The 23,123-nt window shown below is 41.3% G+C and overlaps 1 pseudogene; it reads left to right on the top strand.

Annotated features, from left to right (window-relative positions):
• Window positions 1–978: 978 nt before the first annotated feature.
• Window positions 979–1,679, top strand: LOC147632528 (copper chaperone for superoxide dismutase, chloroplastic/cytosolic pseudogene; annotated as a pseudogene).
• Window positions 1,680–23,123: the final 21,444 nt, after the last annotated feature.

Genomic DNA, 23,123 nt, shown 5'->3' with positions numbered 1-23,123 from the left:
CACACCATATACATCTGAATGTAAACCCTTCTTTGCTTTGAGGCCTTTGCATAGAAGCCTGCCCTAATGGTAGCCCTTTTTCCTCAATCCTAGACATCTTCAGTTTTAGGTCTCGCATGCCCTTAATAAGCTCATCCATCAGCCCTTCTACCTTTGGGATTGCAGTAGCTGGTTTTGGTAGATTCTCAGGGGTAACAGCTATTATAGGAGTTGCCGAGCTCATCACCATTTTATCCCTCCTTCGCTGCCGCTTTGCTAGCATGGTGACCGCATCCTCGACATCATTCCAATCATTCTTTAGCCCCTGCTCTGTATCCTTATCCTCAAGGAGAATTTCTAGTTTTTCTTGGAGATGTTTCCTGGCTGCTTGTAAGAAGAGCTCTGTTTTCCTGGTAATGTAGAAGATGAAGACGACATCCAGATATATGTGGATCTTGATGATGATTTGGCACATACCAGAGGATGTGCAAGTTTAGAGGGGGTGGATGTCGTGCCATGGCACGTCTATGGTGTGAAACCATGCATATGAGGCCATTAAATGCAAATCCAGATGCATGGGATTAAGTGCCATGACTTGAGTCATTATATGATGTCTAAGTACATATGTTCATATTGTAAATGAGGTCCAATAAGACAAGTTGAGGCTGAGCCAGGTCTCGAAGCCTCTGTACATGAGTGTGGTGTGAATCATGGAATTTTTATGCTTATGGTAGACCTAGTAGAAGGGAACACCCTTCTCAACATGTATGGGAAATGTGAGAGCATGTATGATGCAAGGATTGGTTTTGAAAGAATGACTTTTCAAGATATCGTGTCTTGGAAATGCTTTCTCGGGATGTCATCTCATGGAATGCCATGATTTCTGCGTTTACTCAGAATGGATATAATGAGAATGCTTTGGATTTTTTTTTTCAACTGATGCTACTGGAAGGTTTGATGCCAGATGATATCACCTTTTGTGTGGGACCTTTCAATAATATGGGGCATAGTTTTATCGAGGTGGAGGGACACCGGCTTAAGGGAAATACTTTTCCCATTGTCATAGTAGATAGGCCTGATACACCCGGTTATGATGGGCTTACACCTCTTCATGTTGCTGGCAATCATGAGTTTGTGAAACTGGTGCAAAGCAAGCTGCAAAAGCTTGAAAGCTCTAGAGCAGACTGGTCGGAAAGCAAGACTCATTGGCCAAGGCGCTCTTGAATATTTTCAAAATGTTGCCACAGTAGAGCCGAGTTCAAAGGCCCAGAAATATTTGGTGTAGTGCATATAGTGCAAGTAAGCATGGAGCTGAGGCTAATTTTAGCAGATTATCTGAAGGGCCTCATGGATGGTCCATCAATGAATATGGTGATTTAACAGGAGGTGCTGCTAATACTGGCAACATATACAGTAGTTCACTTGGCACAACTCTAAGTGAACCTGTAGGTGACCTTGGAGTTCTTGTCGTGAACGTTGCTGGTAAAGCAGAGTATTCCGGATTCGAGCCCATGCTGAAAGTAGCAGACTTACCTGGGAGAGCACTGGTGGTTTATGGAACAGAGGACAAGAGTAAACCTGGAATTGCAGCTGCTGTTATTGCACAGAGTGCAGGCGTGGGCGAAAATTACAAGAAGTTGTGTACCTGTGATAGCACGGTGATTTGGGAGTCTACGAACAACGATTTTGTGAAGATCTAGAATACAATGCTATATACAATGAGGCCCTCTACTTGGAGCACTTACAGTGAGATTTGATTACAGTATTGCAGCTAGAAACGTGTTCGAAGGTGGTGGCTTACATGGCAGAAGTACGAAGACGTTCTTTTAAAAAAAATGGAATATCTGAATATGAAGCTGGAAAAAAGGAGGCGCAAGCGTATTTCGATTTTGGGAAATTCAAAATTTTAGCTGCAAAAGCGAAAGGAGCCGATTCTCTTGCGGGAAAGAAATGGGGGAAAAAACCAGGAACGCAGAGAAGAGGGGGGGGATAGGCAGAAACGAGGAGAAGAAAAAAACCCAGAGTGGGAATCTTGCAGAATATCTCGTTTTGTGAGGATTACTTCTGTTCAAGCCTTGTAGGGGTTTGAATTAGAGAGGAATTGAAACTCCATCCAGTGATACGCTTTCTAAAAAATTCAAAAGAAGAAGTGATGCGCTGCTGAATTCATGCAAAGGATGACTGGCTGGCGACTCCGGTGCTACAACCTCTTGTGAACTAAGTGAAGGACTTCATAGAACCAAAGGTTGGTGCATACTTTGTGGCTATCGGTGGCTACTATTTAATTGATGGTTCTCATTCAAGCTCGGTCTTTAATGCAACACATATTATGGTGAGATAAGCTGCTGTATTGATGATCAAAACATGAAAGCAATCACCCTATGAAGGAAAGGAAGATCAAGGAGACTCAAAATAAAGTGAGACTGATTTCCACATAAAAAAGGCATCTTGGTTTTTGCTAGTATATACCCTTTAATGATATGTTCATTAAAGGGTAATCCTACTCCTTCTCACTAAAAGCACGGCAACACAAGGAGGAGTCTTGGTATATGCAAATAGAAAAGTATAAAGAGTTTCTGGGACTTAGATTTTATTTTGGTTTTAAAAAAAAAGCTACTTGGATGGATTTTGGATTTCTAGACATGGAGTTTCCTAAAATCACATGAATATGTTGTACATATGCCATATGCAATCTTTTGCTTTGTGAGTTCTTGGATTCTGAAAGTAGGTTTTTATGAGATCAAGAGTCATCTTGAAATGGAGATGTTGACATTATGTGAAACATGTGATGTGAATGGTTACATGTATATGGGAATCTTTTGAAGATTGTGCTATGCCTACATGTGGTATGTTTGAGGCTTTTGGATAAAGAGTCAGAAGATCTATGCTTGGAACTGGTCATGCTCTTGACATGTAACTTAGGTGGAATCATCAAGTTGAATTTGGGAATGTTTTGAAGTGAATTGGCACATGTACATGTCATCCAAAATGGAGATGTCTTATGCCTCTTGAAGAGATATATATTCTGTTTCCTTGGTGGGATTTGAAAACGACTCTCACAGCCAGAAGTCTCGCACTTTCCCAGCGATACCACCCATGTCACGACAACGTGCATCATTATATTGCCTTTGCCAATTTCCACGTCCTCTTTGACTCCCCCTGCCTTTGAATTTGCCTCTTCCACCTGCGTGTTGTTGTTGTTTTTGTTGTTGTGTATTGTGGGACTATTGTTGTTGCTGCTCTGCTGGCCATAATTCTGATTACCTGTTCGGCCACCTCCTTGACCGCGTCCATGGCCACCTCCTCTACCTCGTCCTCTTCCTGAACTTGTGTAGAAGGCCTGTTGCTCTGAACTGTTTTTGTTTTGTGAAGACTGTTGGTCTTCACTCAAGCTCTTCTCTTCTATAATCAGCATAGACACCAAATCTGTAAAGTTGGGAATGTTTTCTCGAGTCTGAATAGATGTCTTGAACACCTTGTATTGTGGCCCGAGACCACGTAGACAAACTTCCACCTTATCATCATCATCATCTACTGACACACCAATAGATGCAAGGGATTCCACAATACCCTTTATCTTCAATGCATAGTCATTCATAGACATGCTCTTTTTCTCCACACTATGAAGTTCATTCTTTAACTGTATCTTACGTGCCTTGGTATTTGTTTCATAGAGTTTTACCAAGGTGTCCCATGCCTCCTTGGGGGACTTGGCATCCTGAATGTGCCCAATCATGGTGTCCTGTATACTAATGGAGAGCCAATACATAACTTTCCTGGCTCCTTGGTTCCAGTCTTTAAACTCTTTCACATTTGCAGTAGTCGGATGGTCACCTTCTATGTAGTCCCAATAGCCCTTTCCCGTCAAGAAATTCATCAACCTGAACCTCCAAGCATGGAAGTTATTCTTATCAAGCTTCTCAGCCACAATCTATGTTATGCCATCATTTGACATCTTACTAGACGCACAATTTTACCAGAAACAGCACTCTGGTTTGTCCTGCACAAACTGCTATATTTCTGCAGTGGTACTATAGTACTCTCAAATGTCACAACCAGTGAGACGTGAATATGCATACATACACCCAATGGCAACTATTGACCTCTTTGTAGCACCCACAACGTCTGCACAGCCAATCTGTCTTCCTGTAGTTCTTAAAACAGAGTCCTGCAGAGAATCGATGACTTACCCGTAGTGCTCGAAATCGCCTGCTTTCTGAAAAAAGGAGGTCCAGACGCGCCCGAAATGCGTTTTTGCCATTAAAAATTTTGTGCACCACTATAGTTGCCCTATAGATTTACTCTTGCAAAGAAAGCTTCTCAATCAGAGATCGTTTGCCGGTGCCTCCCGTAGAGCTCCCGCCGACAAGGGTGTAGTCACCAACACAAATAGGGAAGAGTAGTTGAAGCTCTTACCCTCGTACCGCTTCCTGTGGTTCTCTTTCTTGCAACTCAAGCCTTAGCACGAACCAAGCTCTGATACCATGAAAAGATGCAGGGGGGAAGAGAGCTTGAGCTCTTGCAAGCACACACACACTCACAAAACCCTAATAGAGAACACACAAGGTGAGAGGCTGGAAATCTTCTTCTTCTCTACTCAACACTCAACACACCATATACAAGATAAGAGTACACACAATATGAAAGGTACTCAACCAAATACATACAAGGGTTCTCTATAGTGTGAACCCAACTAAATGAGCTGGCGCTATAACTATGCCAGTCTCTAGAATGGCTGTCACACAGCCTGTCATCCCACTGGCCGCATATCACCCAAGATCTCACCAACCATGCCAGTGGTGTAAGTGAGGGGCCTATCCCCCAGGCTCACTACACGAGCTCGATATCTCAACATAAACAATATTAATGTTTGTAAACTTAATTACAAACTAATAGTTATCTGCCCCCACTAGTGTGTCATGGCATCTTCCATTTTTTTATTTCAAAATGCTTGCTCAAAATAAGTGGGGTCCATGGATTTCTATAACCACGCAAGCATAATAATGGGTTATATGTCCATCATATCTCAGCCTATCAACATGGTATCTAACCCTCATAGACATGTGTACACCTAGATCACTATCAGGCATCCTCAAAATGGCCTTGGTTCTCATTGATCCAGAAGTAACCACCATTGATAAAATGCCAAGCTCCTCATCAAGGCTCTTCTCTTGAATCCAGTAAAGTCACCATCCGCATATGAGTGACATGTTGACGTATGAAACACAAAAGGTTGATCTACCTTTTCCTTCTCTTTGTGTGATACAAGTGTACTAGCACATGTAGTACCATAAGGTCATGTATCTACATCTCTGGCATCTTTCCTCAACCTACTTGACCATGGACAAATACTAGATCCACTACTAGAGGACTCACCAAGTCCACTAAGCACCTGTGTTTCTTCTCTCCATGTCGGGCAACAGCATTACTTCTTACATTTGCATCTTCAATTGTTGCCTTTGCTAGTGCACACTAGCTACTTATCTCATCAAAGACAATATAAATACTTACTCGTATCTCATGAATGGTAGGGTTATAGCATTCATAACCTTTTTGTTCCACTACTAGAGGACTCTCCAAGTCCACTAAGAACCTATGTTGCTTCTCTCCATGTGGCACAACAACATTACTTCTTACATTTGCATCTTCAGTTGTTGCCTTTGATAGTGTATACTAGCTACTCATCTCATTGAAGATAATATAAATACTTACTTGTATCTCATAACTAGCAGGATTATAGCATCCATAGCCTCTCTTCTCCACATCATAACTAATTAAGAAGCATTTCTCTACCTTTGATAGTGTATACTAGCTACTCATCTCATTGAAGATAATATAAATACTTGTATCTCATAACTAGCAGGATTATAGCATCCATAGCCTCTCTTCTCCACATCATAACTAATTAAGAAGCATTTCTCTACCTTTGGATCCAAATTGTTTCTCGCTTTATCGAGAACATGCACATATGCACAATACATCCAAACACTTTCAAGTGAGACACGTCTGGTTTTACATCATAACTAATTAAGAAGCATTTCTCTACCTTTGGATCCAAATTGTTTCTCGCTTTATCGAGAACATGCACATATGCACAATACATCCAAACACTTTCAAGTGAGACACGTCTGGTTTTACATCATGTAAACATCTACTACTTCTACCCAAAAATAATCTGATTCTTTTCAGACATCAAGGCATGAGCAACTTCTATAATGTATATGCTTTTCCTTTTTGTGCAACGCTATTGTGTTATTTACAGAGTGTATCTACATGTGTACCTACATGTGAATTGTCTCTTGATTCCCTGCTTTCTCAAGAAATCACTAAACTCATTTTGGATAAATAATCTCCCCCACCATCTGATCTTAGGCATTTAGTATGCATACTTTTTTCCTTCTCAAATAAGGTATTAAATCTCTGAAAGTGAGAAAACACCTCATTTTTCTCCTACACGAAATAAACCCACATTTTCCTAGTGTGATCAACAATGAATGTAGCATAATATCTGCAGCCTATAATTATTGCGATTTTTGGTAGGTCTCCCCATACATCGGAATGTATAACATCTATTGGCCTAGTCTGCATATCTTTTTTCTTCTCATCCAAAGTAAGCATCTTGACATTTTGGTTACCCTTTATAACCAAGCAGCAATGGTTTTTGAAGTCTTTCACAAACCAATCTTAAAGATTAAACCTCACTTATAGACCCTGCTTAACCATCGATTCTTTGTAATATTTGAAACATGAAGTATATTTACTAAGTACTTCATTTTTCCATCCTGCATAGATAATGGCACTTTACCAACATGCATAATGGGGTGTGAAGTATCATCACTGTTTCTACATGACCTGATTTTTTAGTTTCTACATGTCTCTAAACCACTCATCGCCATGATTGATCATGTGGTTAAAAGTTCTAACATCCACATCTTTTGATGATGAGACATCTCCTATCATGTAACCGAGCATGTGTTGCATCTCCTATCATGTAACCGAGCGTGTGTTGCATCACAAAAACTACTCACTTCTATCATCACCTTGTTTATTTGATGATGCATAGTTGCCTTGCTCTATAACTTACCATTTTTTATATCATTCTCCACTTTTAAAGTAGCCCTTTGCAATATGGCCTACTTTTCCATAAGAATAGTACTCCTCCATGCTATGTGATTTCTTTGCCACAACCACCTCGGCCCCTCTAGCTCCTCTTGCCTCTAGAGTGACCTCTTTCACCTCTCTATGAGATTGTTTTTCTTGTATTTATTAATGTTGCTAGTTTTAATTTCTAAACTGACTCGCGACCTCGTCCTCTAGATGATGACCACCTTTACCTCTTCCTATTCATGTGTATTTCTAGAGGAGATGAACCTCCCCTAACATTCATATCCTCATAGATAAAGAGAACAATTAGTTCCTAAAAATCAATAAAGTTCTCTCAAACTCTACTGGAGGTCTGAAACTGACTTTGTGGGGAGTTCAAGGAGAAACTATGGATCCCATCAAAGGGATTCTTCTTAACATAAGCACCACTTGGTGAAATCTTGTTAAAGAATTCATAGTTCTTGGCTTAGGTGGAGTAGAGTAACAATGCATAAGACACTATATCTTTTTCAACAAGGGAAGGCTTCTATTTATAGGAAAAATTGAGCTCCTAACCAAACAAACTGATTCTAGAATTTTCCAAGTCAGTTTGGTTGAATTTGGACTAGATTTGGGGTTCCTTATATTCTGGTCAACCCAACAGAATACGGGGATAAATAACTCTTTTTCTTAAGATCCAATTTATTCTGGGGTTCCTTATATTCTGGTCAACCCAACAGAATACGGGGATAAACATCCCTTATATAGAACTCATCATTAAATAACAATTCATTTCAGATCATATCATTCATATCTTTAATACGATAATGGTCCATCAGATCGAGAATTTTTCTTTCTGAACATTCCTCCACGGGAATTTCAGTCAAGCAAGTTTTCAATTTGTCATCCCTTAACTTGATATACCGAGTCAAGTGTTAACAGTAGCACTTTGACAGCACAATCCACTAATCTCATAGTGATTTGCTGAAATCATTATCATCATTCGAGTTATGAATATCATTACAGGGACTCGTCCCATTCATCCTCATTGAGGTTTCGCTCAGCTTATTACATTTCAACCAATTTTTAGGGATCATCATTTTTCAATCAGAATCCAAATCAATTCATCAATTCTCAAACAGAATTAAAAATCATATCAACCACATTCGAAATCATCCTCTGGATAGCATTAATGCTTATAATTTCAAGTCTTAGATTTACTCGTATATACTGTCAGTAAAGAGCTACAGTTATACTCTCGGTATATACGGGTAGTCACGGTCCTTGGAATTATAAGGTAATTACCATCATGTCTAGGCCTCAAGCAAGTCAGAGATTCTATATAATTGTGGTACTTCCATTTGAAGACCTAATTACTAAATTACGAATTTTTCAATTTGAATATCAAATTGTATGAATTATATCGCGCAGTTGCGGCCTTTTTGTGTTTCTTGATAAATTTTTGACATATTTGGCTTCTCAGTTGATCTTTATTAGCCAATTGCTCTGATGATTGTATCCTGTGACGTTAAAATACTCTTCCAAGGCTTCCACCCATTTCTCCACAGCCTCGCCCAGGTTCTCCCCTTCTCCTTTGAAGGGTCCTGGCTGAGTCCTATGAAGAGCCTTGCAAACATCAAGTTCAAGCTCATCATCTTGAGAGACAGGGTCTGGCTGATGACCACGGTTTCCTCGTCTCATGATTCTGCCAAAATTTATATATTATTAAATTTTTATTTTAATATTATTCACGAGATCCTAAGACTTAAGAGTTCGGAAAACAATTTCTTATACAAGACAAGATCTTAATGGAGATCTATGACATATGTCCGATAAAAGTTTTTTTTTAAAAAAAAAATCAGCGACAGGTCGTCCGCCATAAACAATCATTTATCCAACATGAATTTTTTTCACCGGAAAATGTTTCTTTATTTATATAAAAATTGCAATATGTACATAGAGCAACTCGGCTCTGAGTTCAAAATCTCCTCGGTAGACATATAAGAGGACCATACTGGGCCATAATCATGCCCTGTTACATAAGTTCTCTAACTGCGAAGGGAGTTATTATTTTCTCCTTAGGGATAAATCGACTAAGGAGTCTATAAATTCGACATGAAAGTCTGAAATTTCGAGGCGTCGAATGATATAGAATGACACCACGCACCATTTTTAGCTTTAACAGGATCATAGTCAATGAGAGATTCTGCCACAGCATTGTACGGCGGTCGCAAGGGGCGTGGACATATTGCCCTGCAAACCACTTATGTTGTATTCTCTCCGCTGGGGTAGGAAAATATAAATCTGCGAAATGGCGTGCGAGTCTTGCTCGGCTTGATTGAGTTGAAGCGGAAGAGATGAGATGTTCGAAGGCGAACGCAGTCATATCACACAGTCATATCTTGAGACTGGGTGAGGTCGGGAATACCAGATATAAGTAGGGAACTTCCATCTATAAAAAAAATTCTTAGATTAAAAATTCTTCATTAAAGAGGCTTACAGAATGAAAATACATTATGAAAAATGCTTTTTTTTTGAATTTTTATTATCAATTTATGATAAGAATTTGCTTATCCGTATTAGTTTTAAACCGGCTCTGATACCAACTGTGAGATCCCTATCCCCACCATGCGACAGATTCGGGGTACCAGCAGCGGAAGCAGCACTTCATGCGCGAGGTAGGGTCCCACACTCAGGGCCTCGTCCACGGATATCTGGACAAAAGTCTAATCCATCGGTTTTTCCAAACCGAACCCGGAAAAACTTCCCTTATCCGGAAAGCAAGGGCAATTCCACCAGGATAACTCTTTACTCTAACGTAGTCAAGATCATTACTGATCAAATTGATCTGACTGCACCTTTAACGGTACTTGGTCAAATCAAGGAAGAAACTTGCACTTGGATCATTGGGATCAACGTTTTTTTCCCCATCAAGAGGCACAGCCGTTGATTCCTATCCATAGAACAATTTCTATCTGGGATTTACTTCATCTATCGTAATAATAGAAATTAAATCTCGATTTACGGATCCATCAGTCCAGCCTAACCCCATCCGATCCCATTGGGTTAGCCAACCGCCCAACCACTGTAGTGATGGAATCCAATTAAGAATTTGGTTAGGTTTTGTCCCGGGTACCAAGGAAAAGAGTTCCAAGGCCCCCTAGCCGGAAGTTCATACAAACATAAAACTAGTCACACCACTTACACACCCATATGAAATTGCCTTTTTCTTAGCATCAACTAGCTTTAAAACAATCCTTTAATAAAACCATTATGTCACTGATGACAATCCTCAAAGTCTCTAGTTGAATCCTTATTTCCAGTCATTCATTCATCGGTATACTTATGGCATCATTGGCAACCAGAACGCTCACCACCTGTTCACTCAGGGGCCTTTTCCACAGTTCCTAGCTCATAGTAACCGGTAATATATTCATATAATAGAATGGAATCTCCGTGGAAGATCAGCAAGATCAACCCACAGATCCATATAAAAGAGCCATGGACTCATCTGTTGAGGACCAGCAAGGTCAATCAACCAGATCCATGCCTGGTTTCAGAAAACAACTCTTACTCCTTGTTCCAATATCTTCCACGACGCACGTGTGGGTATCTTCGGCGACCCAGAGCCCGAGCACCGTATGGTCAGCACCCTCTAGGATCCTTCGCAGGTGACCTAGCGCTTCACTCATAGGCCTCTTCCTTGGTCCCTCATCTGTTACCATATTATAGTAGTGATGTGTGTGAACACACTTAGGACCGCCGGGGCACTTTTTCCCTCACTAGGAGGTTTTTTCCCCCGTGCATAGTATATACGCCCATTATCTTCTAGGGCTTGTTATCTTTCATTTTTGGCACTCATAATACACTACTGTGTTGTGCTCAAGCTTCCTCATCTTCTTGAAGTTGTGTGTGCATTCCTGCAACCCTAATTCCAACAATTGGTATCAGAGCAGGCTTCCTCCTCCCGGGCAGCATCACCGGCACCTGCCGCTTCATCTCCTCCGATTGCGACGAGGTTTCACGAGCGTCTGCAGGTTAGTATATGCCGTGGGCGAGCCCTTAGGGCTCGTTCGTTTCAGAATTTTGATCTGAAGTCATTTCGCCCTCCGTTTTTGCATTCCAAGTACTGCGCAGGCAAAATCGTCCTACTGTGCAGATTTTCTGTCAAGATTAAAATCTGCAGGACAGGTGCCCATTCGTCTATTTTGGGTTGTGCTACATAGCACAGGTCGATTTTATATAGGTTTACCTCTTACAGACAGCATTTACATCTAGTAGTACAGTCATTGGCCATGGCTGACAACAATGATGTATTCCGCATGTTGGCTGCTGAGGATAAGTTGGATGGCACCAACTATCCATTGTGGGCATATATGATGCGACATGTATTGGTAGCAAAGGGGTTATGGAACATTGTGCAGGGTATTGATGCACGTCCTATTGTGGCTGGGAATGCTGCAAACACATCAGAAACAGGTACTGTTGATGATGGTGCAGGCACAAGTGCTGTAGCAGCTGTTCGAGAACCACCACTTTCAGCAGAGCAGTTTCGTTGGGATGGTAGAGATGCGCAGGCTCATGCCTTGATTGCGCTGTCTGTCAAACGTACCATTATCCCACATATTCGCTCCTGCAGGACTTCTAAGGATGCTTGGGATGTACTTGCCACATTGTATCAGGCAAGAAATGAGGCTCGTGTTGCTTACCTCCGAAAACAGTTGGAGGATTTCAAAGAGCAGCTCATTTTTGCAGATGAAATCCTGTCAGACAGTTCACTTGTGCAGACTGTTTTGAATGGTCTACCAGATTCTTATCAGGGTTTTGCTTCCACTCTTCGCTTGATGATAAAAGGCAATCCCAATGCCTTATCATTTGAGGAGTTAGTTTCTGTTTTGCTGCAAGAAGACCAGTCAAGGCAAAACAGGAATATTATGCGTGTCGCAGATCAAGCTTTCGTTGCTAGTCAGAGAAGCGGGAAAGGTAAAGCTGGCTTTTCTTCTAGTAAGCAGAAATCTGCAAATGCTGCGCAACCAAAGAAGGAAGACAAAGATGAGAAGAAGGGTGACAAACAGAAGACATTTTGCAAGTACTGTAAGGGAAATGATCATGTCATCAAAGCGTGTCCTAAGCTGGCTGCGAAAGAGGCTAAGAAGAAAGAGGCTGGTATGGCTGTTGCAGATGCCTCTCCTTCTAACAATGAATCTGCTAATGTTGTTCAAGATACAGAATGGGCATTCAATGCGCAGTGCAGTTATGACCCATCTTTGCATGACACATGTATGTCTGCAGTAGATTCAGATGTATGGTACTTTGACAGTGGTGCCACTAAGCATATCACCTCGCAGCGCAGTTTATTCACTTTCCTTGAGTCTGCTCCCACAGGGAATACTGTCACTTGTGCCAATAACTCCTCTTATCCCGTTAAAGGAGTTGGACAGATTGTGCTGAATGTTGCAAATTGCAACACCTTTACACTTTTTGATGCATTGTATGTGCCAGGGATCAAAAAGAATCTGCTGTCAGTCTCCGCATTTGCCAAAACAGGTTTGGTTGTAAAATTTGTGGATGACAGATGTACTGTTCATGATCTCTCTTGTGGTGACATCATTGTAGCATCTGGTTCACTATGTCGAGGGCTGTATAAGCTCAATATGGATGGCAAATGTGTAGAGGATTCAGCATGTGCTATTATGGATACGCAGGCTATTTCAAATGCAAAACTGTGGCATGCACGTTTTGGTCATCTGAATTTTGCAAGTTTGCTGCGCCTGCAGAAATCTGAAATGGTGTCTTCTTTGCCTAAGCTTGAGGCACCTGTCAAGCATGTTTGTGAGGGCTGCATATTGGGTAAAATGCAGCGTGCTTCCTTTCCCAAAGATGGATCAGTGAGAGCTGAACGCAGATTGCAGCTTGTTCACAGTGATGTTTGTGGTCCCATGCAAACTCCATCATTTGGAAACTACCTTTACTTCGTGACTTTCATTGATGATTTTACCAGGCATGCATGGGTATATCCTTTGAAGGCAAAGTCCGAAGTGTTTTTGTGCTTCAAACAGTTTTTGGTTATGGCTGAAAATGTGTCAGAAAGTAAGATGGGCACCCTCCGTTCAGATCGAGGGGGGGAGTATATGTCTTCAGAATTTAATGCATTTCTGGCTGAGCGTGGGATAAAACACCAATGTACAGTGCCGTATACACCACAGCAAAATGGTGTGGCTGAGAGAAAAAACAGGTCTCTCATGGAAATGGCAAGATGTATGGTTAAGAGTCAAAGTCTACCACATGGTTTTTGGCTTGAGGCTGTCATGTGTGCCACTTATGTACTAAACAGGTGTCCCACCAAAGCATTACAGGTTGTCACTCCATATGAGGCTTGGCATAGCCGCAAGCCATCTGTTGGCCATTTACGTGTTTTTGGTTGCCTGGCATATGCATTAGTGCCTGTGCAACATCGCAGAAAATTGGATGACAAAGCTGTCAAATGTATTTTTGTTGGATATAGTGCTGAGAGCAAAGGCTATCGTTTGTATCATCCACAGACAAAGCGCATTTTGGTTAGCCGTGATGTTGTATTTGTGGAAGATGCAGTTCAGCCCTTGGTTTCATGTACTAAGGAGACAGATATCAGCTCACGTGATGTCTATGATACATTGTTGCCTCTTTTCAGTGGTGCACAGTCAAGTGCAATACCTCATGAGGCAGTTTTTCAGCCTATGCAGGTTTTAAATGATGGCACAGATCAGCCTATATCTGATGCAGATGTGCATGATGCACTTGAGGATGAGAGACAAGATATTGAGGGCTCTAGGAACATGCCTAGATGGCTGGTGCAGACTTTGCGTGACAGCAAGTTGGATGCCCCTTTGTCTAGTCGCACTCGTTCTGGCTCTCATGGTGCCTCTTATGCGTCAGATTGTTATGCATTGGCTGTTTCTAGTATGTGCGATGAAAGTGAGCCTGTTTCATTTGATGAGGCACAAAGTTCAGAAAATTGGATGGCTGCTATGCAAGCAGAATACGATGCTATTATGAAGAATAGTACATGGTCTTTATGTGACTTGCCCCCTGGCAAGAAGGCCATTGGCACTAAGTGGGTATACAAATTGAAGCGTAAGCCTGATGGCACAGTGGATCGCCATAAGGCTAGGCTTGTTGCAAAAGGTTATGCTCAAGAGAAGGGCATTGATTTTGATGAGACTTTTGCTCCCACATGTCGTATGACCACTGTTCATAGCATCTGTGCATTAGCAGCTCATAATGGTTGGAATGTACATCAGCTGGACATAAAGACTGCGTTCTTAAATGGAGATTTGCATGAGGAGGTGTATGTATCGCAGCCTCGTGGTTTTGTTCAAAGAGGGCAGGAAAACAAAGTGTGCAGGTTAAAAAAGGCTTTATATGGTTTAAAGCAAGCTCCACGAGCTTGGTATGAAAAAATACATGCATATTTGACTGCACATGGGTTTCAGAATAGTCCAACAGAAAGCACTTTGTATGTTAAACGTGTGGATGGTGTACATCTAATCATTGCTCTCTATGTCGATGACATGCTGCTCACAGGACCAAATGAGAGTCATATTGCTGATTTTAAGGCTGATTTGAATGCCTCTTTTGAGATGTCAGATTTGGGGCATTTGCATCATTATTTGGGGATACAATTTAAGCAGTGTGATGGAGGTATTGCTTTGTGTCAGACAAAGTATATTGAAACATTGTTGCGAAGATTTGGCCTTGAAGACTGCAAGCCTATTGCTACTCCAATGGAGACAGGTTTGAAGTTGAGTCTTCATGATGCTGGAGATCACTTTGATGTCACACTCTATCAGACAGCTGTTGGTTGCCTCATTTATGTATGCATTACGAGGCCAGACATTCAGTTTGCAGTCTCACAGGTGAGCAGATTTATGCATAGCCCAGGCATTAAGCATTGGCAGGCAGTGAAGCGTATCTTTCGCTATTTGAGTGGTACTCGGCATCTTGGGTTGTTTTATCCCAAGGGGGGATCATTGCCGCCAGATTTACATGTTTTTTCAGATTCTGACTGGGCTGGTTGTTATGACACACGCGTGTCCACGAGTGGTTTTTGCTTCATGCTTGGAAGCTCATGCATATCATGGTTGAGCAAGAAGCAGCCTACTGTGGCCACTTCTAGTTGTGAAGCTGAGTACAGGGCAGCTTTCACAGCTACGGTTGAGTGTGTGTGGCTCAGACGCCTTATGGCTGATTTGGGTGTTGGGCAGCCATCTGCCACCACCATCTTCACTGACAGTCAGAGCGCATTGGCAGTTGCGCGGAACCCAGTGTTCCATGCTCGTACGAAGCACATTGAGGTGCACTACCATTATGTCAGGGAGAGACTCTCTGCAGGAGAGATCAGTTTGGCTTATGTGCCAACACAGGATAACCTTGCAGACCTTTTCACAAAGGCTCTGCCTCGTGAGAAGTTCGAAGCTTTTCGCAAAGCTTTGGGCTTACTCCCTTTTGTGGATTTGTCCACATAGCTAGACACTTCCCTATACATGAGTGCTAGCTCTTGTTCACCGCATCACTCCAGGGAGGATTTGTTACCATATTATAGTAGTGATGTGTGTGAACACACTTAGGACCGCCGGGGCACTTTTTCCCTCACTAGGAGGTTTTTTCCCCCGTGCATAGTATATACGCCCATTATCTTCTAGGGCTTGTTATCTTTCATTTTTGGCACTCATAATACACTACTGTGTTGTGCTCAAGCTTCCTCATCTTCTTGAAGTTGTGTGTGCATTCCTGCAACCCTAATTCCAACATCATCCACCGTACCGGAAGCTCACCATTTAAATCGAACCGAGGCTGGTCAAGACCTCGGTCGACCTTGCTACGCGAGACGTCCTCCATTGACTCTCCGTCAGCAGTTGCAACTTTAACAGTTAGGTCTTCATGACCTTAATCCACAAGACGGTCAAAATGCTTCCCCAGCATTCTTAACATAAAATAGTCATTTACAAACAGTCACAAAATACAGTTTCTAAATCGAACTCTCATCTTTCCACATTATCCCTCCTTAGTCCACATTACTTATTCCACATTCCATTCAATGTGTACTCATTCTCATCCATTTCCTCATATTGACGACACATTAATTCACATACACATTCACATTCACATCCATACATCCACATCTACATGCATACATCCATTTTCACATCCTCATTTATACATCCACATCCCATATCCACATTCATACATACACATCCATATCCACATCCATACATCCACATCCACATCCACATTCACATTCATACATCCACATCCACATTCCCATTCACATCTATACATCCACATCTACATCCACATACATACATACACATCTACATGCATACATCCACATCCACATTCATACATCCACCACACTTCCATTTCCACATCCACATTCATATTCATACATCCACATTCACATACATAGATACACATCCGTATCTACATTCATACATCCACCTTTACATTCATACATACACATCTACATGTATACATCCACATCACATTCATACAACCATATTACATCCATTCTCGTCCTAACACATCCCATATACATCTTAACACATCCTAACTCATCTTAACACATTCTATCACATCTCATACACCTCTTATCATATCTTATCACATCTCATACACATCTTATCACATCTTTTCGCATCTCATACACCTCTTATCCCATCCTATCACCTCCCATACGCATCTTATCGCATCTTATCACATCTCATACACTTCTTATCACATCTTATCACATTTCATATCTTTTTATAGAATACAAGAGAATTCTTATATTTGATATAAGATTTCTCTACACATTTATTTATGCATAAATTCCATTTAAGGAGACTAACACCTTCGAAATAAAAATCAATCTTTTATGCATCTTCTTATGCATAAATTCAATTTGGTAGGAATTACACTTTTAGAATAAAAGAATTTATCTTATGCATCTAAGTTATGCATAAAATCCATTTATGATGAAAATCACACTTTTAGTATAAAAGAATATCTTTTATGCATACCTCTATGCATGAAATCCAAATATAATAAAAGTCACACTTTTAAAATAAAATAATAAACTTTTATGCATACCTTTATGCATGAAATTCAAATATAATAAAAGTCACACTTTTATAATAAAATAATCAACTTTTATGCATACCTTTATGCATGAAATCCAAATATGGTAAAAGTCACACTTTTATAATAAAATAATCAACTTTTATGCATACCTCTATGCATGAAATCTAATTATGATAAAAGTAACACTTTTATGTTAAAATAATAATCTTTTATGCATAGCTCTATGCATGAAAATCAATTATGCATAATATAAAAATCAAATTCTCTATGATTACAATGAATATCTTTCAATTAATCTAGGATGATAATTCCTAGAATATGGTAGGAAGTCCTCTTTTCATGCTTTGAATGAAATTATTTTATGCATAATTTTCATAAAAATTTTGCCATAGCTCCGCTGCTATGACTGATAAATCTCAAATTTTCTAAGAGATAAAGCTTATCATTAAGGAAATAAATAGAATGATCCCTAATTGGATCATTAATCCAGAGTGTATTGAATCATCAATATTCATAAAATACATAAACTAAAAGCATAGAAAAAAGCCATTAATTTGGCCTCAAGCATAGATTAATCTTGGATTAAGGAAAAGCTTTATGAAAAGCTTCATTTGGATTGAGAATGGGTCAAGAGTATGACCATTTCTTGAGTGAGAGAGAGAAATTACATAAAAACCATTAGAATTATGCATAAAAGAAAATTTATGTAATTCTTAACTATCATTAATCGATTTACTTCAATAGCATTCATCAAAAACCATTCCAATTAAGCTTCTCAAGCTTGAGAGGGGTTGAGAAGAGAGAAACATTGAGAAATTATAGAAAAGAATCAATATTCACCATTTACCTTACAAATTACTTGATTCTTTGTTCACGGTAGAGGCCCCCAACCAATCAATTGGTTAAGTATGTTGATGGAGCCACTAATGGGGATTGAAGAAAAAGGGAAGCTCCAAAAACTAGTGAATTATTAAATGAATTCACAGTTCTTGGCTTAGGTGGAGTAGAGTAACGATGCATAAACACTATCTATTTTTCAACAAGGAGGAGGCTTCTATTTATAGGAAAAATTGAGCTCCTAACCAAACAAACTGATTCTAGAACTTTCCAAATCAGTTTGGTCAAATTTTGACCATTTTTAGGTCAGTTAAGCTTGAATTAAGAGAGAGGAGAGATGAAATATCTCAATTTTTATGAGTTTAAAACTCATTCAAGCATGTGAAATATGCACCTCCTTTAAAGAACTCCCCTTCCTTACATATGTGTCAAAATGGAATCATTATACCCAAAATATCTCATATTTTTAATATTGCTCATAGTTTTTTACTAATAAACCTTGTACATTTTCAACTCTTCATCTTATGTGAAATATGCACCTCCTTTAGAGAACTCCCCTTCCTTACATATGTCATATTTTTAATATTGCTCATAGTTTTTTACTAATAAACCTTGTACATTTTCAACTCTTCATCTTATGTGAAATATGCACCTCCTTTAAAGAACTCCCCTTCCTTACATATGTCATATTTTTAATATTGCTCATAGTTTTTTACTAATAAACCTTGTACATTTTCAACTCTTCATCTTATGTGAAATATGCACCTCCTTTAAAGAACTCCCCTTCCTTACATATCTCATATTTTTAATATTGCTCATAGTTTTTTACTAATAAACATTGTACATTTTCAACTCTTCATCTTATGTGAGCATTTACTCATTTTTGGGTATCTTCTTTTACAATTTGGATTTATCTCCTCCCTACACATGGATTGATGCTATTGGCCCATAGGAACCTTAATTGGACCATAATCCAAAAATTTCTGAAAATCTGGACCCTTAGGCTAAGGTCCTTTATACCCATTTTCAATAAATTCTAGTTGCACATTGGAAAGTTCTTTTTGAATTTCTATTTCAGGGGAACTTATTTTAATAAGATGAAATAATTTTCTATCCAAAAATATTAAAAATCTGAATATTCTCTCTCTAGAATATTTTCTCTCTCTAGGTTAAAACAGTTAGAAACAAGGTCTTTATAGTTCTGAAGAGGGATTAATTACAGGGGAAGATACTAGACATCAAAAGGGAGTTGGGGGAGGAATCTTACATTGATAATGGAAGCTATCAACTTACTGATTTAAATGGAAAGAAGCATAAAAGAAGAGTGAATGGTCTGTGATTAAAGAAATATTTTGCTCGATTGAGGTTAGCCTTGAAGGAAAAAGATCAGGAAGCTTATGATGCATGTCAGGAGGTTGTGAAGAGTACAGAGGAAGATCTAAATATCACATCTCTGTTTGTACAGCTGTGGACATGAATGTCTCAGTAAAAATAGGGGGTTGCTAAATATGTGTGGACAAAAACAGAGACCGATGATGTGCATATACTATGCAGAATACTAAGAGCTTCAGGAATATGTAATCAGTTTGAGTCAGTTTTGAGTTTTGGTAGAGATAAAATTCAATGTACAGGAGAGAGAAAGTAAAGAGAGAAAATGAAAAGGTTTTGGCATAGTTTTCGAGGTATTTGAAGAGGAATCAAGGTACCCTGTGACATGGATGGTGGGCTATGACTGGACACCTGTGTGTCAGTAGGAGCTTGATTTGGAATAGGTGGCAGGCATGCAAGCCAATGCCAAGTGTCAGCACAGGAAGGCTCAAGAAGCCTCCTGGAGAACTCGCCCAGTTTGGGGGCCTGTGAGATCTCATATTGGGAGTTTGTCATGGAGATGGAGAGCTTGGAGGAGTTGTCAGAGGAGCTGTGAAGCTATGGATGCAGAGGAGACCGGCTATGGAGCTTGCTACGGAGAGAAGATTGCGAGCATAGGTTGCTGAATTTGCTGAGAGGAGGCTACGGAAGGCAAGATTGGGCAAGTATCTGCATTTCTATCGCGTGAAGGACAGTTGGAATTCAGAGATTCCAATGGGGCAGGAGACGAGAGAAGTAGGACAACCAGAATTGGGGCCATGCTAGAGATTTGCGGGAACAAGGGAAAGAGGTAAGTGTGCTTTTTTTGTGTTGTATCTGCTGCCAGGAGGGGCCAAGGAGATGCGGCCTGTTTTATTGTGTTTTAGAGCTTGAGGAGTAGGCTAAGCTGATTTTGAAGCAGACAAGAGCCAATCAAGTGGCCAAAAGATCTTGTGTGGAGCAGGGGAGAAGCCTTAGAGGGGGAGGACTTGCTCGGTGGCCTACAGGCTGAAAGATTGCATGCGTTGTTTCTTGCTTAGTTGTTGTTAATGTTCAAGGAGTTGGGGCATGGGCAGAAGTGTGCACATTAGGGGAGCAAGTTGCTAGCCATGAGATCAGGAACCGTGGAGTGGTAAGAGTGGGCTGTTGTGGGTGTGGGATAGTTGGAAACAAGGATCCTTGGAGGTCTGTTGCCGCATTTTGCTGAGAGCTGGTTGAAGCACTTCTTCACATCATCAAGGCTAGCCATGTTATATGTTGTGTGGTGGCTGTAGACAGAGATATGCTCTTATGAGGTATTAGTTATAGAGATCTCTTGGTTGGAAGCATGGGAGTCTCCTGCAACAATTGGGAGTAGACTGTGTGTGATGGAAGAAGGAGGGCTTGGCAAAAAATTCAAAGAGGGATGTATGCTATCTACAGGAGATGAGTTGGCGGGACAGGAAAGGGTGTAAATGGCTAGCTCACTACCATAAAAATGGAGAGTTGAGGAGGGGGAAAAGTAAGTGATCACAGAGTGGAGAGGTTGTGAGAAACCTTGGAGGGAGGCTGAGGACTTGCTCGACGGGGGGCGTCACGGCACGGCCCCGGCAGGGGGGCTGCGGGGGGCATCACGGCACGGCCCCGGCGGGGCTGCGGGGGGCGTCACGGCACGGCCTCGGGGGGGCGTCACGGCACGGCACCGGGGGGGGCTGCGGGGGCGTCACGGCATGGCACCGGGGGGCGTCACGGCACGGCCCCGGGGGGCGTCACGGCACGGCACCGGGCTACCGGGGCGTCACGGTACGGCCTCGCGGGGGGCTGCGGGGGCGTCATGGCACGGCACGGCCCCGGGGGGGCTGCGGGGGGCGTCACGAGGCTGCGGGGGGCGTCACGGCACGGCCCCGGGGGGCGTCATGGCACGGCACCGGGCTGCGGGGGCGTCACGGCACGGCCCCGGCGGGGGGGCCGATGTTGATAATGTGTTGCTACTAAGAGGATGCGCATGAGGATGGGTTACTGACAAGTTGCTTAGGAGCCGTGGGGTTGGTGCTACTTGGCGAGACTGAAAGAAGAAGAGAACCCTTGGAAAAAGGCCGACAGATTCGCTACAGGCTGTGGCCAGTGTGTCGAGTTTAAAGTAAAGAGGGAACAAGAAGCACCAACATGGGCTGTCCAGAAACATAGAGGAGAAGCCACAAGAGGAAGTTTTAGCCAAGAAAGTTGCTGAATTTCAAGAATTTCAGATCTGTTTTGGGTGTTTTGATTTGTTGTACTTTTGTGGAGGTGTTCCCGAGGTGTTGCAAGCTAGGAGCAAGAGGAAAAGAGGTGTTTTCTGAATTGTTGTGAATAGTTGGCTACTACAGCAAAACAGCAGATGGAGCTGAACTGGAAGAGTTTTGTGAAGTTTGTTTGCAGTTACATGCAATACAGTGGATTGTTTTGAGGTTGATTTGTCTAGCTCTGTTGTAGCAAAGGAGACACAGTGTTTTAAGGTTTTTTGGGGCTGTTTGTGTTGTAATAGTTTGCTGTTCTAAAAAGACAGTTTTGTAAATTTGAAGAAAAACTTTGAGGATAGCCCACCTCAGATATGTATCTTGTCCTAGAGTTTGGTCCGGATATCAAAGAACTGTACTTTGAAGATGGTTCTATGTTTGAGGTCGTTTATTCTGAGAGTGATGCAGGGTACTAGTCAGTCATAGTTCATATTGCTAAGGGGGAGTGGGCTGATTATGAATGGGTGTTAGATGATGATGGTTCTAAGGATGTAATGAATGTACAACTCTGTAAAGATGAAGACTTGAATTGAAATAAAGTTTTGTACATTCTCTTGGGTCTGGTGTTCTGGGTGTGTTTGTATCAGTGTGTGGAAGTGTGACACCCTATAAAGGCATATATAGTTATACCGCTTCCGTGTCATCACTTTTTGGTGCCTCCAGAGAGGAAGAAATTTCCTTCGGTTTGTGAAATAGGACAAGGTTTTGTGTTAAGAAAGATTGAAGAGATGGCTCAAGACTTTCCAGAATATTGGGGATTACCGCATGAAAGTGCGCTTAAATTTCTGGAAAAGATGGAATTTACAGCTTTTATGAAAGATAGGGCAACCCCGGAGATCCTCTCTCAGATTTTGACTTATTGCTTACAGGGTGATGCAAAAGCATGGCTACAGATGCTTGTGACTATACACAGGAATGCTCATCAACAGGACCCTGAGTACCGTGTAGCTAGAGTTGCATTTTTGACACAGTTTGCCCGTGTAAGAAGTCGGAATGATGCGTGGAAGGAGTTGTGTAAAATTCAGCAAAAGGATGGACAGGATGTGGATTAGTATTTGATTGAGTTTGGTGGATTAGTATTTGATTGAGTTTGGTGGATTGTGGAGTCTATGGTGTGAGGCTTTGATTCCTGAAGTACCCCCACAGATGATAAAGAGAGACCGGTTTGTGGTTGGCAACCCTCCGTCTAAAGGTGGAGTTGAAGAATCTGGATAGCTTTGAGGAAGCTGTCAGAGTTGCTCAAGAGAAGGAGTGGAAGGTGAAGCATCTGAGGCAATTGGGAATACACGAAGAGCCGAAGAAGTTTATGAGTGAAGATGCCAGAGATTGAGAGTATGCATCTTGAAAGAGAAGCTGCTGTTGTTCCTGAACGAACAGGAGGATACTTTGAACAGAGATTCATGATGCAGTGGAACTCATGAGGTCTTTAAGTTTAAATTGGATGGAAGCAGGTGGAAGGGAAAGAAGCTGGGTGTGAGATCCTGGTCTCCACCGCGCAACAGATTCAGGTTACTAGCAGCGAAA

Source organism: Cibotium barometz, chromosome 13 (assembly GCF_041138505.1).
Source record: "Cibotium barometz isolate CiBa-2024 chromosome 13, ASM4113850v1, whole genome shotgun sequence".
In the NCBI taxonomy this organism is placed as follows: domain Eukaryota; kingdom Viridiplantae; phylum Streptophyta; class Polypodiopsida; order Cyatheales; family Cibotiaceae; genus Cibotium; species Cibotium barometz.
Note: the sequence above shows the minus strand (reverse complement) of the source record. Positions and strands in the feature narration are given on the sequence as shown.